The sequence below is a fragment of the Hylobates moloch genome, unplaced genomic scaffold (genome assembly GCF_009828535.3).
Source record: "Hylobates moloch isolate HMO894 unplaced genomic scaffold, HMol_V3 SCAFFOLD_3, whole genome shotgun sequence".
In the NCBI taxonomy this organism is placed as follows: Eukaryota; Metazoa; Chordata; class Mammalia; order Primates; family Hylobatidae; genus Hylobates; species Hylobates moloch.
In genome coordinates this window covers 120,414,808-120,433,960 of record NW_026652278.1, presented here as the reverse complement: position 1 = coordinate 120,433,960, position 19,153 = coordinate 120,414,808, and the positions used below count along the sequence as shown (strand labels likewise).

Genomic DNA, 19,153 nt, shown 5'->3' with positions numbered 1-19,153 from the left:
ATCATCTCGAACACTTTTGGCAGTATTTACTAGTGCTGAATATATAGCTACCTTAAATGCAGAAATTCTACTCCTAGATGCCCAACAGAAACACATATGTTCACCAAAAAGACACAAAATAGCCCAAAACGTGGTACTACCTAAAAGTCTATCAACAATTGATCCAAATCTGCCTTTTTAACATATTTACTGGTTGTCTCTTATGTACATGAAATTTTCAGAATCTTTGCATTTATATTCTGAAGTTCTACCTTGAGAATAGCCCTAGGAATTTTAGCAGCTATCAAAATACATACAGGGTCAATATATTTGAATTAGTTAAAGAAAAGATATTTTTCGTCATTAAACCACCAACAGGACTCCAAGTAGGAGTTTACACTTAAGCACCATATACATTCCCTCATGACTTTGAAAGCTGAGCTGTATAGAAGAGTGTTTCACAAAGTGTGTTGAAATTTTAATTGTGTTCTCACAGCCATGTGCTCAGGGCAGCTGCTACTGTTACTCAATTGCACTATCACTGCTGTGAATGAATATTTTATACACTGCTGTTTTCCCACACAGTTCCTTTGATTAAATAAAACTGGAATGTGTAAACTCAAGAAATAACTGAAAAAACTCAGCTCTTAGAAACTTTGATAAGAAGCAATTGAGCAAACCCCTACTCTGAAGTCGAGTGTGAGAATTTACTTTTGTTCCAGTACAGATGATAGATGTGGAATAACAACCTATTTAAGGGAGTACTCTTAAGGTGAGCAGCCTTAAATAACATAGAGATGACCCAATTTTCCCTCCTCAGGAGGTGAACAGGCACCCAGGAGGAAAACCACCTTAAAGGTAAACAAAGAAACAAGCCATTCTTGTTCCTCAGGATTTCCACAGATTGAAAATAGTCCAAACAAACTCCAAATGCAAACTATTTGGAATCTCCAAATGTTTAGAACTCAAAGAGACCTTAAAAGACATGTAGAAAGAGAAAAGGAGACTTTTACACGGATATGACGTAACCAAAATTATACATTGCTATGATTTAAAAATAAGGCATAAAGCCAAATTTTTAGGCACTCAGTAATATAGTGACTGAATTTAGCCTCTATGCGAGACATTTCAGCAATTGCTAAAAAGCACAACCAACTTAAGGAAATCTAGCATCTCCAAGTGTAAGCCATGAATCTGCCCTCCTTCTAAAACTAGAGCCACTATAGGTAGTGTTCCTTTTGTTTTATTTATAAAGGACTATTCAGAGGTAACCTACCAAAGTCAAGGTGAAAGAGCCTACAGCAGACACCACTATCTCAAACCTAAAACTGAGAAGGGCACAGTGGTATTCAGGACAACTGGGACTTCTATGTGCAAGTGGCTATGACATGGCAAATATAGAGGAAGAGCTTTGACTGTAGCTGCAGGACGTAGAGAAAACCCCCACCCTTTTCCATTATTAATCTGCTCTGTCTCAAGGGAGATGACAAATACTTAAATTTTTTTTTTTTTTTTTTTTTTGAGACAAAGTCTCACTCTGTCACCCAGGCTGCAGTGCAGTGGGCAATCTCGGCTGACTGCAACCTTTGCCTCCAGGGTTCAAGTGATTCCCCTGCCTCAATCTCCTGAGTAGCTGGAATTACAGGCATGCGCCACCACACTCAGCTAATTTTTTGTATTTTTAGTAGAGATGGGGTTTTACCATGTTGGCCAGGCTGGTCTCAAACTCCTGACCTCAAGGGATCCTCCCGCCTTGGCCTCCCAAAGTGTTGAGATTACAGGCTTGAGCCACCGCACCCGGCAAATGCTTAAAATATTAGGAAGCTTGTTCACTTACAAGGAGCAGCTCATCTGGGAATACACTTCTCATTCACCCTAAATTCCAGAACTTCCCTCAGCCCTTAGGATCACGCTTAACTTGCCAGGCAGTGAAATTACAAGGAGGGGGTGGTCATGGGGTAGGGCCCATGGAACAGTCAGCCTGTGCAGGTGAAAAGGGGGTGACTTCAGAGGACTCTGCCACTCTATCACTCAGGTTCCCTAGAATGGCGGTCTTATGGGATATTGTCAAGTGAATGTTTCTTTTTTTTTTTTTTTTTTTTGTAGGAAAAAGTTGACTCTTTAGGACAATGAAGTGATTCTAAATATGGTGAATGTACTTTTTCTTTTTCTTTTTTTCTAAGTTGGAAGCCATCCTAGCAGTTAGTTGTTCTTTGAGATGGAGACTTTATCCTCATAATTTAATTTACTTGGACTGCACAGGAGTTTTCAAATTAAAAATGGTCTCTAACAGTGTTACTAGTGAATTTACCATTATTTCAAGTTTAAAATGCAGCTTTGCCCACAGACAAAGACAAACCCAGGACAGCCAGCTTTAGCCAGCCTGGGCCAGCCAAGGCCCTCCTTCTCCAGTCAGGAAGTAGACGCTGGAATGCCTATGCCTGGGTCACTGCGTTAGGTCCACCCATAACTCTTAAACAGGGCTGACTCAGCTGCTAGCAGGGCGAGGCCCTGAGTGGGTGCCAAGCAGACCTTGTTGTTCTCCTGCTTGTGCCCCGTTCTTTCTTTTTTTAAAAAATTTTCAACTTTCATTATAGATTAAGGGGTATGTTACATGGGTATATTGCATGATGCTGAGGTTTGGGGTACAAATTAGCCATCACCCATGTAGTGAGCATAGTACCCAACACAATACTTTTCAGCCCATGTCCTCTTCCCTCCCTCTTCATCTAGCAGTCTCCAGTGTCTACTGTTCCCATCTTTATGTCTATGTGTATTCAATGTCTAGCTTCCACTTATAAGTGAGAACATGTTATTTGGTTTTCTATTGTTGCACTAATTGGCTTAGAATAATGGCTTCCAGCTCCATCCTTGTCGCTGCAAAGAACATGATTTCGTTCTTTTTTATGGCTGTGCAGTATTCTATGGCATATATATATATATATCACATTTTCTTTATCTAATTCACTGTTGATGGGCACCTAGGTTGATTCCATTTCTTTGCTATTTGTACTCCATTCTTAAGGCCATCCTGGCATTATCCTAGGCCAGGCTCCGCTTCACTTTTATGGGACAACCAAGCAATCCAGTTGAGGAACCTCTTACATTTCTGACAAATAGGAGAAACTGGTAAACTGTCTGAACCAATTCCCATCAAGGCCACCCTGATGCGGAGCTGATTCTATCATGTTTGTGTGGTACAAAGGTAGACTTGGGCCAAAACATAGAATATAAGCTCTGTGAAAGCAGATGCTTGTGTGCATTTTATTCAGTTCTGTCTCCCAAGGCTCAGAACAACATCTGTCATATAATAGGAGCTGGACAAGTATTTGGTGGAGGTAGTGCTGATCCAGAGGGTATGATGAGTACAGACCAGAAGGAACCAGGGCTCAGCAACATGGGCCTGGGCCTCATGAGCTAGAAATGGAAGAAAGGTAGCTGAACCTGGTGGAATTTAACACCCATTGCAGGCTTTTAAAAAACCAGATCATCAAGGTAAATCCTATCTTATTAGTGTTTTTTCATTAATTCAGCAAACGTTTATTGAGTACTTGTGTTGTACTAAGCACTGTCTAGCTGCGAGGCACACCACAATGAACAAGACAAAAATCCACGTCTGCAAGAAGTTTCCATTCTAGTAGGGAAGACAGACAATAAACACGCAGGTATTTTGAAGAATTTTAAGTGTGAAGAAGAAAATAATCATTAAAACAGACAGATGCCGGGTGCGGTGGCTCACACCTGTAATCCCAGCACTTTGGGAGGCCAAGATGGGCAGATCACCTGAGGTCGGGAGTTTGAGACCAGCCTGGCCAACATGGTGAAACCCTGTCTCTACTAAAAATACAAAAATTAGCCAGGAGCAGTGGTGTGCGCCTGTAATCCTAGCTATTCAGGAGGCTGAGGCAGGAGAATCACTTGAATCCTGGAGGCGGAGGTTGCGGTGAGCCGAGATCACCCCACTGCAGTCCAGCCTGGGTGACAGAGACTCCATCTCAAAAAAAACCAAAAAATAAAAACCAACAGAGAGTGGAGGAGGGACAATATTATTGCTCTTGCTAGGATAATCTGAGAAGGACTCTCTGAGGGTCTGATATTTGAGCTGACACCTGAATGCTGAGAAAAAAAGGCAGGGATTTTCTCAAAGAACATTTCAAGCAGGAAGAGCAAAAGCCCCCAGACAGGGTACATTTGGAAGGTCAAGGGACAGAGAGTGTAGGTAGAGATAGAGGCTGAGTGGGGAATGGGAGGAAGGTTGAGTTGTGTGTCCTTCTAGCCCTGGGTAAGAAACTTACATTCTATTTTAAGTGAGAAAAAGAAAACATAAAAAAAGCTGAAGCAGGGGAGTAGGTTGATCTTCACTCATTGAAAAAAAATGTTTCTAGCTGTGGTCCGAAGATTGGCTATGGGGGAAGCAGAGAGGCCAGTGAGAAGGATGCTACATGCCTCGGCTGGGCTGCAGCCAGGAGGTGCTGAGAAGTCATCAGCTTGGGATACCATGTGCAGCTGCAGGACCTGCTGATGGATTGCAGGTGAGGTATGACATAAAGGAAGGGAGGAAGGGATGAAGGTGACTCCGAAGATTTCCAGTAAGCAGCTGAGTGGATGGTGGTGATATTTACTAATCTGGGAAGGGTAGGGATGGGGTCAGCTAAATGCAGAACCTCTTTTAGCCACAAAGAGTTTGAGGTTGACATGCACAGTCTCATGATGTCAGGCAATGGTTGGAATATACAGATCTAAGGCATAAGAAGAAATAGCGACTGAGGAGTCAGCAGTGTATTTGTGGCATGGAAAGCTCTGGATGAGACCACCTAGGCAGACGCACTTAGCATCAATAGCATCTTTCACAGAACTGATGGCCTCTAATGTATCACTCCCCAGTATCCTGTTAGCTCATAACCTGACTTCTTTCAGACTTATTCTCAACTCTCTCATTGATGTAATGTGAAGAAAGAGGAAATAATAGGGACAAAATGTCTGATCAACATAGAACTTCAAGGATGATGAAAGTTCCTTTTTAAACTAGATAATCTAGAGGGGAAGACAGCAAACTATAAAAGCAAAATGCAAATCATTATTCTTCTTGCACCTGGTTTCAAGTGTGTTTTCCTAGTGACGCTAATGCCGTCTGAAATGCTGGGGGTGAGCTAGGACAGTGCCTCCAAACATTCCCTTTGAATGACATCATTGATTCTAGGCAAAGAATCAAGGGATCTTGGACAGCAAGACTTAGGAGATAAGGAAAAGGGAAACCCATTAACATTTAGGTAACATACACATTTAACTTCTTGTTTTTTGCGTTTTTAAAATATTCTATTCTTAAACCTATGATGCTTCATTCTATTTTATTTTCATTTTAAATTGTAAGGTCTCATTCAATTTGCTGCAGTGAGCTTCAAAGGCACATCTGTAATTATGAGGGAAAAACTGAAGCGTAAAGTTCTATAACAAATAGATCTAGTTTTCTGCTTTGCCACTGGGAAACTAAGCAGATCGCACATTTTGTTTCATAGGCAAAATCCCCCAGAGTCCTAATGCAAAACCTGTCATATACATGACTCTACTTTGAAACAATGGAATTTCAGGGTGCAGCCAACCTTTGCAAAACACATCAAGGAATTTTCCATGATGCCAAGGACTCTAGTTGGAGTTTGTAGTATATCAGGCCCCATTTTCCCCTCTTATTCAGCTCAAAACGTAAACAGAAAAGAGGGGGTGGAGAGGAACAGAGGAAGGAGGAAGAGAGGGAGGAGAAAGGAAAGAAAAACTTTACCCCTAGAGGTCAAAGGTTAAAACTTAGCTCTTCCCTGGAATTGTCTGATCTTGATTCAAGGACATAGGAAGTGTATGGCTGCTCTCATTTTATACCAGAACATAGCAGAGTCCCTGATTCTTTGCTCTAAAACCACTATAACAGGAAACTGGATCTAAAATCCTGTTTCACCCTGAATTGAGAATCCATCTGTGCACTCAGAGCGCTCTTCCTCACCCCAACCTTCACCGAACAGAAAAAGGAGGCGGGCAGTCCAGTGCTTTGCACATACTCACCATAGGACCACACTACTGCTAAGGTGTTTAAACCAGGATCCTCATTTTTGCTTATTCTCAAATGGCTGCTTCTTTGGACACTACCTAGCCCATTGCATCCAAAATATTACTGAGTTTTATCAGATCCACTCTGAAGTCTGCCCGCTCTTCCCTACTCTCCTCTCCAACCATTATACTCACTCCACCTAGCACTGTCTCACCAAAGAGAAGCTCTTTCTTGCCGCTGTGCCTTTGCACACATACTGTCCCCTCTCTGATCACACATTTGTTTCACCATGTCTGTGTCCCCAACTTACATGTTTCACAATCATACCCTGGCTGGTCTAGCATCACACCATGGGAAAGGATCACAAGTAGAATATTTTTTAAATTCTCAGCTGGGCAAGGTGGCTAACATCTGTAATCCTAGCACTGTGGGAGGTTGAGGTGGGAGGATCACTTGAGCCCAGGAGTTTGAGATCAGCCTGGGCAAATAGTAAGACCCCCAACTCTACAAAACATTTAAAAACTGAGCTGGGCGTGGTAGCACATGCCTGTAGTCGTAGCTACTAAGAAGTCTGAGGCAGGAGGATTACTTAAGTCCTGAATTTTGAGGCTGCAGTGAGCTAAAATGGTGCCGCTGCACTCCTGTCCAGGTGACAGAGTAAAGACCTCATCTCTAAGAAAATAAAAAGTCAAATATAAAATAACTGGCTGGGTGTGGTGGCTCATGCTGATAATCCCAGCACTTTGGGAGGCTGAGGCAGGAGGATCACTTGAGCCTGGGAGGTCGAGGCTGCAGTGAGTCATGTTCATACTACTGCACTCCAGCCTGGGTGACAGAGTGAAACCCTATCTCAAACAAACAAACAAAAATTATCCCCAATTTAGGTCATTTGGTGGGTTGAGTGTCTTAATGGCTCCAGCACATCCATCACTTTTGCCATGTACCTTGGCAGTGCTCTCTCACTCTGAGGGGCATTCTGCCCCAACTCACTTGACTGTGGCTTTAGCCTGGTGACTGATTTTGTCTCGTGGGATGTTGGCAAACATAATTCAGGCAGAGGTTTCTGAAAGTGCTTGCACATTTCCACTTAGATTCACGTGACTCCACCACTGCTAAGAGAGCATGCTCAGGCTGACCTGCTGGCTACTCACACGGCAGAGCTGACGTGCCACAGCCATCCCAGCCAAGGCTACTGTGGATCAGCCAATGGCAAACAATCCCCATACATGTGAATGAGCCCTGGCACCACCAGCAGAGCTGCCTAGCCAACTTCACAGCTGACTGCAGATGAGTGCAGCGTAGAGCAGCCGAGCCCAACCCAGAGCAGATTCATGAGCTAAATCAAGGTTTGGCCAACTATGGCCATGGGCCAAGTCTGGCCCACCATCTGTTTTTGTATGACTTGTGAAAAAAACTCACAGATCATTCAACTTCGTGGTTGAAAAAAATCAAAGTATAATATTTCTTAACATATAAAAATTCCATGAAATTCCAATTTTAGTGTCCATAAATAAAGTTTTATTGGAACACAGTCATGCTCCTCCATTTGCATAGCATCTAAGGTTACTGTTGTGCTACAAGGCCAGAGTTCAGAGACTGTATGGCCTGAAACACCTAAAATATTTACTATCTGGCCCTTTTCAAAAAAAAGATTGTCAATCCCTGAGCTAAATAAATGTTTATTGCTATGTGCCACTGAAAGTCACTGGTGGTTTGTTTTGCAGCATCACTGTAGCAAAAGTTTACTGACACATCTTCTCATCTGAACAGCCATTTCTTTACCTATTTCCCCCACAGAAAGTACTGGTGGAACATGAGAAGCCCAAGGTCAGAACAAAGCCAGCTTCCTCCTCCTTCCCACCATGGGCACGGACCCCATGTCCTGGATTGATGGCTGGGATGATGGGCTGTAACAATGAATGCCAGCATATCAAAAAATATTAGATTCTTCAGTGGGTTCCTGTCTAGGGAGCAGACAACACCAACCACTCTGCCACAGTGACCAGTGAGGATCCAGAAGTCCCCTCATCCTGCCAACAGTGCCACAAAGCTTATGAACAAGGGTTTCCATCTATCACCAGCTGCATACTCAGAGGTCAAACTGCATAGAAGTAGAGGCATGAAGAGGAAACCTGAAAGATGAAAAGAAACTTTTAGCTCAACCTAGATAATTACACTGGAACTAAGTTTACAAGATTGGGCTAAAATTCAGTTCCCACTCTGGGGTCCAGTGGTGGAAATTTGAGAGAAATATTACACCAGTTAATAAAAAAAAGTTAAGTTACATTTTTTATCATCTCTGAGTGTATTGTGAGTGAATTTTGCAAATCTGATATGAATTTTTGTAAAATAAATACACAGATGAATAAATGAATGAATAAATGGGAAACTCCTCATCATCCTGCCATGTACTCTTCCCACCATCCGCTGGCATTTCTAGCCAGTGAAGGCATCAATCCAGAAACAACTCATTCCTCATCTTGAAATGCCTTCCAACTTCTAGGAGCAAGCAGCAACTTCTAGGTCTAGCTCCCTCCTTCAGAAATGCCTAAACATTCGCCTACATCCCCTGGTCCCCTTGGCTCAGGAATTTTGTAGGTGGTCTCAAAGCCTTGGATAAATTTACATGAAACAAACTGGCATCCTCTATGTTAGAGGAGTTTGGATCTTTCAGTAGACTCTATCCTTAAACCTGTACCAAAAATCTTTTGAGATTATAATGAGGCAATGTTTTCCCCAAGAGGAGAAAAGGTCAGATTCCCACATCTGGAGTTTGACCTTTGTGCATGTTGTCATTTCACCCACCACAGGAAACCTTTCTAGGCTGGGCTAAAATGTGTAACTTCTCAACAGTGTGGCTGGTAGCAATCCCACCCAGCTGTGTGGAACAGGAAGTGAAAGGGCAATTAATATTCTGTTAAAACTTCAGGGGGCTGCACTGAAGCTGGCCAGATAGCAAGGCTGACTCATCACGTTAAAACCCAATGCAGTATTGTCTGCTCACTTCTGCTGACTCACTTGTCAGTCCTAAGCTATGTGTACCCAGGCAGAGCTGCCAGGTCTCACATCCACCTTTCCAGAGTGTTACCCTTCTGCACCAGCCATGACCATTCACTCTCTGGAGAAGCATTTATGATCAGCCATGGATGATTTTAAATGTGTGAAGAACTGTTTCATGGAGGGAGATTATCAGCCTCTTTCTTACATTGTTTTACATGAAAACAACATGAACAGCAACACAACTGACACTGGAGAAGAACCATAGTTCTTTCAAGCTGGAATGGAGCCTTAGAGATCAAGCTAGATCTCGTAAGAAACATATAGATCTTTCCTATGAGAGAGTGGGAAGGAGGCTAGCACGTTGAATAAGAGCTTTGAGTCAGGCGACCTGAATTTATGTAGCCTTGGACACAGGTAGTCGAATTATAAGTAGTAGGCTAACATAGCTGTTAAGTAACTTTAAGCAAATTGCTCAGACTCTCTGAGCTTTGGTTTCCTTACTTGTAAAGTGAGAAAAAACTATAGCACCCACCTCATGGGGCTATTGTGAAGAAAGGATGAAAAGAGATCAAGTATAAAAGGAATCGAGTGCTGGGCACAAAGTGCTCCATATATTGTAGCTATTAGTAAGGCTGATGAGGCAACTCATGGAAACCTCTTTCCTGGAAACAGGATAGAACCTACATGTGTTTGGCATTAGATTAGTAAAGGGTAAAAGAATATCACTGCAAGCTGGGTATTGATGTGGGTGGGGAGGACAGAGGAGGAAGAATTGCCCAGGGAATGCTGGACCTTCAGTATTTTGAAGGGCCCTGCTTTGGGGCCCAGGTGGGGAAGTGTCCACCTTTCCATCCTGGTTTTAGGTCTGCTGAAGATAGTTATTCTTTTTTTTTTTTTTTTTTTTAAAAAGACCCTTCTGATTATAAGTCTTTGAAGACATTGCTCAGATTTCCCTTTAAGGGCCTCATTTAAATGTACACACAAGGCAGCACAGTCCAGTTTTTTAAAAAAAAGCCTGGCTAGTAATGATATACAGAAACTGATACTTACATGATACTGTTAAGTGCACTCTTTTTAAACCACTAATTCTTATTTCACAGAAAGTGGTCCTTATGTCAAAGTCCTTAAGAGGTCCAACAGCTTGTATAACCAGCAGACCTCATGGTTAGTTAGCAGCTTTCAGGACTTGAATTCCCAGTGATAAACAAAAGAATTCTGAAGGCCACAATCCATAAACTCTCCATAAAAACATATGGAACTACTTAAAAAGGTTGGCTCAGGGCTGTTGTTTTGAAAACAAGTATCCTCAGCCAGAATCTCTACTGAGTGCTATTTACTGAATGGTTGAAGAAGGGCAAGACCCCATGGATGCTATAGCGCTGTGTTTCAGCAATCACCAACATTTTGCAGATATTGCTCTAAGCCTCCTGATATCCTGGGAAGGATGCAAGAAGTCCGTACCTTTGTATCCATTCCACCCAAGGCATTGGGGCTACTCATGGAGGAGCCTGCACACCTTAAATATCCTTCTACACACGTGATTGCAAGATCTTAGGCCTCCAAAACTCTCGTTTACTACTCTCGGAGCTTTCTGATTACAGTTCCCCCAGCAAGATTCAACTGAGTGCTCCATCCTTTGCACCTCAACAATAATCCATCAAAATTTCACTTACAGGATAGATGATTCCAAGTCAGTCTCCTATTACTGAACTGTGTTATTTGAGAGCAGCAACTTTTATCTGCTTCTCCATATCTCTAGGATTTGGCTTAGTAGGTGCTGGACAATTCTTTTATTCTTGTATTAATAAAATCTAATTAATTACAATTATAAGTTAATGAGTAAATTGATTAGGCTCTGACCTTTTGAATCAGTTAGAGCCACGACTAGAACTCAAAGTTCTGATACTCACTCTGACTTCACAAGGACTTCACTCGTACTTCACAAAGATTTCCAGTGAACCCAATCATTGCTCTTGCTGTCAGATGTCAGATTAACGTGGCCACCAAGATGTAGATATAGGATAGGTTTTGGATCCATTGGCCATCATACTCCTAAACGTGAACATAGTCAACTTACCTGGTTTTTCTATGCTGTTTAAGGATCAAGAGAGAATCTTCTAGAACTTTGTCTTGGTTCCAGAACAACACAGATTGTCTCTCTTTTTCTAAAACTAATAATGAGGCTTTTTTCTCAGTATTAAAATGTTACTCAAGACTTTCTGTTTTAATAAAATGGGAGAGTAAGATAAATCTCACTATTAAAAAGCTAGAAATACTGGATAAAATATAAAATTTGAAATGTTTTATATTCATGCTTAAGCTCTCAAGAAAGAAAAAGAAATGCCCAGGCATCAGAAACCAAGAGATAATTGAAAACAAAACAAAGTTTTAAGATGTCAGTTCATGACGTAGCTGTGCTATGGAGGTGGAGGGGTGATTATTATTATTATTTATTAATTTTTTTTGAGATGGAGTCTCGCTCTGTCACCTAGGCTGGAGTGCAGTGGGGTGATCTTGGCTCATTGCAATCTCCACCTGCTGGGTTCAAGCGATTCTCTTGCCTCGGCCTCCCAAGTAGCTGGGATTACAGGTGCGTGCCACCATGCTCAGCTAATTTTATTTAATTTTTTTTGTATTTTTAATAGAGACAGGATTTCACCATGTTGGGCCAAGCTGGTCTCAAACTCCTGACCTCGTGATCCGTCTGCCTCAGCCTGCCAAAGTGCTGGGATTATAGGCATGAACCACCGCACCCGACCAGTGATTACTAATTCTGTTCACCCAAGGACTTGGGATTTCATGCTCATGTGGAAACATGAGGTAAGCACTGGGCCCAAGTGGACAGGAAATTGGAATTGAGAACCTTGCATAGAAGCTAGGTTCTAAATGAAAAGGTAGTCTAAGTAAAAACCCACCCATTCACATAGGTATATGTCAAGGAAATTAAAAACTTAAATGAGTAGGTTAAATAGCAGATTCGATACAGCAAGATAATTTATAAACTGGGCAACAGATTTTAGACATTACTTAATAGGCACAGAGATATAAAGATCTGGAAAATATGGAAGATTAAGGGACATGGAAGACAGAATGAGGAGAACCAACAGATTTAATTCCAAGAATGTGAAATAGAGGAAAATAAGACAGGCAATACTTGAAGAGATAATGGTTGAAATGTTTTCATCAATGATTAAAACACTTGAATCCTGAAGTTCGAAAATTGTAATGAATTCCAGGAAGGATACATAAAGCTTAAATGTAACAAATCCAAAGCAAGCCACAATATAATGCAACTGCAGAACTTCAAAGACACACATCTCAAAATACTATAAAAATACTATAAAAGCAAAATCATCAACCTAGAATTCTATACCCAGCTGTATTTGGTTTTCTAGGGCCGCCATAACAAAATACCTCAAACTAGGTGGCTTAAATAACAGAAGCTTATTTTTGACAGTTATGGAGCCCAGAAGTCAAAGATCAAAGTGTTAGTAGGTTTGGTTTCTCCTTCACTTGAAGAGCACCCTCTTCTTGCAGTGTCTTCCTGGGGCCTTTTCTCTGTGCAAACGCATCCCAGGTGTCTCTTCTTATAAGGACAGTGATATTGGGTTAGGCCCCATCCTTATGACCTTAGTTAACCTTAATTACCTCTTTAAAGGCCCTGCCTCCAAATACAGTCACATTTGCCATTAGAGCTTCAACATACAAATTCTGGAGGAACACAATTCAGTCCATTGCATCAGCTAAGTCTCATTCAAAAGTGAAAGTAAAATAGATACATTTCCCAAATAAAAGACTAAGAAAGTTCACTGCTCATTGACAGTGATGAAATCAGCCCCTCCATAACTGGCCAAACTCTATGCTATCATTTTTAAAAATTAAGATTGAACAGACAAAAATGTTTTAATGTTCTACTCCCTTAAACAACTATCATAACCTCTTCAGAGACTTTCAACGTCATATTCCCCTACTTCTTCAAAGAATCTCCTCCTCCTTTTAAGATGTACATTTGAATCTCTTTCTGTGTGTTTATTTCAATGCTTTTCAGTACTCTTGTTTTGAAAATGTACATTTGACTCTCCTTTGAAGTTTGTTGGCTTATGAGTACTGGACCACCTCAACTTCTTTGTGGATCCCAAGGCAACTCCTAGAAGAGGTAGATGTGTGAGTCAGGGAGGGAAGAACCTTATATTCATACAGAAAAGAGAATTTATGGAATTAATTAAATCATAAAATTAATATTGACCTGAGTTGTGGTAGGTAGTCCTGGCCTCTGCCAGTTCATCTTTTTCATTTCTTCTTGCATCATATCTTAAGTAAATGACAAAAAGCCATATTTTAAAATTTTGAATCTGCAAGTTATCTAAAACACAGACCCTTATAGAAATAAATACTAGGGATATGTTGCAAAAAGAAGAAAACTTTAACCAAAAGTATAGAAGTGGAATGCAAAATGCAAGGTGATTAAAGTAATTTGAAAAGACATGGGTAAATTTAAACAGGCATTGACAGTATAAAATAATAAAAACAATAACAACGATAATAGTTACAATGGTAATAACAATATCAGTCAGCATCCAGTCATGAAACAGGAACCTAAGTCTTTTTGACAGAGGGAATTTAATGACTTACGTGGGTCATGGAAGCACAGAGAGGTCAAACAGGAAAAAGAGTGGGCAACCCAGACACTAAAAGCAGCAGGCTGCTGCTACTCTCCCTGGGCTGCAGAAGCAGGGCTCAGAAGCCAGGCCACTGGGAAAGCACCAAAACCACAAAGTGAGTGACACCCAGTGGGAGCTGGAGTCAGGAAGGAGACACAGCCACCACCAGAGATGCTAGAAGAAGAAGCATCCAACCTTCCACCAATGTCTTCCACTGACAAAACTCACCTAGATAGCAGAGGACAAGGGAGCCTGGAAATGTGGTTGGCTGTAATACAGAGTAGAATAAAAGAAGGGCAGGAAATGGATCTGAAAGCAAAGGCAGCTGATTAGCACAACAATGATGACTAAGTTAGGGTTTCAAAAAAAGGATAGGATTAAATAGATAATAAAAGACAAGATAGAAAGGGGGTGATCTAGCAAATAAAAAATTAGTAAGAATTTTAAAAATTTGAGCCGGCCGGGCGTGGTGCCTCATGCCTGTAATCCCAGCACTTTGGGAGGCTGAGGCGGGCGGATCACAGAGTCAGGAGATCGAGACCATGCTGAAACCCCGTCTCTACTAAAAATACAAAAAATTAGCCGGGCGTGGTGGCGGGCACCTGTAGTCCCACCTACTCGGGAGGCTGAGGCAGGAGAATGGCGTGAACCCAGGAGGCAGAGCTTGCAGTGAGCCGAGATTGCGCTACTGCACTCCGGCCTGGGCGACAGAGCGAGACTCCCTTTCAAAAAAAAAATTGAGCTGCACAAATTAAGAAGCTTGATTTAATTCAGAGCTGCTCACAGTTGTGCCAGACTCCCTGGAATGCCAAGAATCAGTTACAGATGTGCTGTGAGATATTAATCCCCTTGGCCCTCAGGGCAGTCTGGCAGGGCCTGGCTGCCTGGAGCCTCCAGGCTGTTAGAAGCCTTATCCAAGGCTCCTTGGAGGGAGGATGGAGCAGAGCAAGGTCTGACAGGGAACCCCACAGTCCCTGGAGATGTTGAGTGCAATGAGCAAAATGGAGCCCTCACTGCTCTGCCAGATGCACTGTGCATGGCCAAGGTGCTCTACTACCTGGAGATGTACTTCAGCAGGCACTGCAGGGCAAACTCCTGCCCTCTGAGTCCAAAGGGCTCATGGAGCTCCAGGGGAATGGATGCTCCAGGTGACTGAGGAGCAAGGAATACAACCCAAATTGCAGCATGGGGTGGAGAGATGGGGAAAGGGGACTCCTGGTAAGTGCTAATCCAGGCATTGGTCCCAAATACCTGTCTTTACATATATATATTAAATACTATTCTGTTATCCATTGCTGTGTAATAAACTACCTCAAAACACAGTGGCTTAAAACAACAATCATTTCATTATCTGTCATTATCTGCTGAGTCAGGTGGGCAGGACTTAGCTGAGCAGTTCTTTTGCTCCATTTGAGGTACATATACTTGGTATTATTCAGTTGGTGGCTGGGCTGGACTGGAGGAATCAAGACAGCTTTTCTCACATACCTGCTATTTTGACAGGATGGCTATATGGCTGGACTAACTAGGGCCCCTCTACCTCTGCATATAAGGTCAAGTCTTCTCCACAAGTTCTCTCCAGCAAGGTAGTCAGATTCTTATACAGCAACTCAGGCACAAAGAGGCCAAGGCAGAAGCTTCCAAGTCCTTTTAAAGAACAGGCCTGGAAACGGCACAGCATCACTCTTCCCTATTCAGTTGGCTGAAGCAGTCACAGGCCAGCCTAGATTCAAGAAAAGGGAAAGTAGACCCCACCTCTAAATGGGAAAAATATCAAAGAATTTGCAGTTGTCTTTAATCCACCATTGATGCTTTTGTCTGTTTGTGACTAATATGCACTTAAATGGCCTGCAAGCTAGAGGTAACTGTTCTAACAGTAGATTTTCACAGTAAAACTTCACTAGAATTTAAAAATACTTGGCATGTGAAATTTTATTTGGATTTGAAATTTGTCCTATGTATAAGTCAGGTTTCAGACACAGAAGCAGAACTTTTCGGGGATAAGATGGCCAGACATCCAAATAGCTAGATAGAGAAAAAGACAGACGATTAATAGATGATAGATAAAGAGATAGACAAGGATTTCACCTTATGCAACTGTGGGAGCTGATTAAATAATCTTTTTTTTTTTTTTTTTTTTGGAGACAGAGTTTTGCTCTTGTTGCCCAGGCTAAATAGAGTGCAATGGTGCAATCTCTGCTCATTGCAACCTCTGCCTCCCAGGTTCAAGTGATTATCCTGCCTCAGCCTCCTGAGTAGCTGGGACGATAGGCGCCCACCACCATGCCTGGCTAGTTTTTTGTATTTTTAGTAAACAGACGGGGTTTCGCCATGTTAGCCAGGCTGGTCTCGAACTCTTGACCACCTTGGTCAAGATCCACCCACCTCGGCCTCCCAAAGTGCTGAGATTACAGGCATGAGCCACTGTGCTTTGCTGTGGTTGAACAGTTTCTATTACACTATTATTTTTGTGTCTAATGCTGGATTTGAAACCCAAGAGCAGGCAAGGTGCATATAAATAAGAGAGATTAAGGTCAAGATGTAACCTACAAGGATGGCCTGGAACCAGTGTCAGTTCTTGCTGTCTCCAGCCTTGATAAAGTGAGTGTCCTGCAGGAGACACTAATGCCCTTTGTCCCAGAGCTAAACATATAAACACACACCTGGCTCAGGAACTGGAGAAGCCAAAGGAAGATTCAAGGGAAGGTGCAGCAGTTCCAGGCCCAGATGCTACCCTAAGCAAATGAGATGAGCCGACAGATAAAGCAACACATGTGAGCCTTAAAACGCCCTTTCTCCAACCTTCCCAGCATACAAAACAGAATGGCTTCTGCTTCACTTCTGCCCTCCAAATCTCATGCAAAAGTGCCTCCTGAAGCCCATCCTGACTGAAAACACATAGAGAAAGGGCTTCTGGGAGACACAGTCCAACTAGCCAAGTGGACACGTTACAAAGCTACCATGCCCTATCACAAGAAATTTCAAATTACATTTTTTCAGTGAAATTAAGGAAGAACTTTAGATGCTTCCTATATAATAACAACGGTTTGAATTGTTTTTAAAATGTTGTAAAATTATTTTGGTAATTTATTTGGACAAATATTTTCATTGGGTTTTCAACACCATGAATTTGAGGAGATTAGAAAAGGTCATTATTAAAACATCTTAATCAGGAATGATCTAAGCTATTTCAAACATAAAATCTGATTAAAATAGTTATGTTCATGAAAGCAAACTCAAGTTTCTCAAGTAAAATTCTGAAAATGTTATATTTAGGCTTATAAAAATTTAACAATATCTTATCTAATACTTTGTATTTTTCCTTATAATTATATAACATTTTAAAAGGTACAATAAATATTTTAGTAAGCCCTGCAAGACATTTTCAAATCAACTCCAACTTATGCTACTATGCTGTACAAATATTAGAATTTTCTATATATGCGATGGCATTAAAATGATTGGAACCACTTACATAAATTGACATATATGGATTTCCGTACCTAACAAAAAGAGAATGTATGTTCTGTTTAAGTGCACATTGTACATTTGCAGAAACTGACCACATTTTAGGTCACAAAACACATCTCAACATATGGCAAAGAACTGATATCATATATACCAAGTCATCAACCATAATGCTATTAAGTTATAAATCAATAATCTTTTAAAAAGCAAAAAGAACTCTATAAATTTGGGGATTTAAAAACATGCTTTTTTCCAGGCAAGATCTTATTCAACTTCTAGTTTCAAGCTATTAGCCAAAGAAAAAGACTGGATACATTTATGGCAATAAGTTTTTGAAAATGCTTTTAGGTAAATCATTAATTAAACAGGAAATAAATGCTAACAGACATTAAAAAATATCTAGTACTGAGTTATAACTAAAACTGTAAAAATGTGTGAGGTGCAGCTATAGTTACAGTTAAAGGAAAATTTATTGCCTTAAATACATGCATTTGACATAAAGGAGTTGAAAATTAATGAGCCAAACATACAACCCAAGAAATCAGAAGGAAAAAAAAACGTATCCACGATAGGCAAGTTGAATAGAGGGAAGAAAATGATAAAGATATGACTTAAAATTAATGAACTAAAGACAATGAAACAATAGGAAGTATCACAATCCTAAATTTGTTTCGTTGAAAATTGACAAACTTTTAGCAAGATTTTTAATGAAACAGTAAGAATAAAAGGTTCTGTGAACAGCTACTCAGGAGGCTGAGGCGAGAGAATCACTTGAACCCAGGAGGTGGAGCTTGCAGTGAGCCGAGATTGTGCCACTGCACTCCAGCATGGGTGACAGGGTAGAACTCAGACAAAAAAAAAAAAGGTGCTGTGAACAAAAGAAGATATAGCTACAAATATGGTTGATATTTAACAATCATAAAATAATGCTTTGAACAACTATATTACAAATTAATTAGAAAATAAGTAAAACAGGCAACTTCTTCAAAACAAATGTAGAACAAAAACTAACTCAAAAAAGAAACAGAATATCTTAATAAACTATTGAACAACCAAAGAAACTGAATCAGTAATTAAAATCTACCCATTAAAAAACACCAGCCCAAAAATTTTTTAGGATTGTTCTACCATACGCTAAAGGAATAGATAATCCAAAAATCTTTCAGAGAATAGAAAGGAAAAACAAACAAACACATACCTTTCTAAGGCAGATATACCTTGATTCTAATAAACAGATAAAACTGGAAGGCCAATCACATTCCCAAGCAAAGACAAAAAACTTTAAATAAAATATTAGTAAATGGATTCCAGCATTGTATTTAATTACATTAACATATATTAATATATTTAAAATTATTAATAACACACAATTATAACATAATTATTTAAAAACACAATTTTATATAAAGAGAAAATATATACACATTTCAATACATGCAGAACAAATATTTTGTAGACTTCAATAACCTTTTCATGATTAAACTGATAGCTAACAAAAAAAGAAGGGAACTTTCTTAAATTAATAAAGGTTATCAACCAAAACTGTACAGCAAATATTATACTGCATGATGAAATTCAGAAATACTCCTGTTTAAGTTCTGAACAAAGGAAGAATACCCATTATAATCACTTCTATTTAATTTTGTTCTAGAGGATATTAAACAGCACAATAAGACAAGGCATAAAAGGAGTAAAGGATCGGGAAGAAAGAAACAGGACTGTAATTATTCATAGATGACGTGAGTTCAGCAATGCTGATGGGTTAAAATATCAACATGCATATATAAATAACATTCTTATACATCAGCCACAATTAGGAAAATGTAATTTTAAAATAGATTCCATTTACAATAGCAACAACAAAAAACAAATGCAAATAAGGACCTAGGAATAATCTAACAATAGATATACAAGACTCTATGAAGGAAAATTATAAAAATATATTTTTATTATTATGAAAATTATAAAAATATATTTTTATTATTATGAAAATTATAAAAATATATTT

The 19,153-nt window shown here is 40.3% G+C and overlaps 1 long non-coding RNA gene across 1 annotated transcript; it reads right to left on the bottom strand.

Moving 5' to 3' along the window:
- Positions 1–12,119: 12,119 nt before the first annotated feature.
- Positions 12,120–17,227, bottom strand: LOC116463875 (uncharacterized). The gene is made up of 5 exons (XR_009212903.1): positions 17,153–17,227; positions 16,341–16,412; positions 13,893–13,986; positions 13,263–13,315; positions 12,120–13,163 (listed from the first exon to the last, which is right to left on the bottom strand). It is a non-coding gene; the product is annotated as an uncharacterized LOC116463875 (long non-coding RNA).
- Between the last annotated feature and the right edge of the window lie 1,926 nt (positions 17,228–19,153).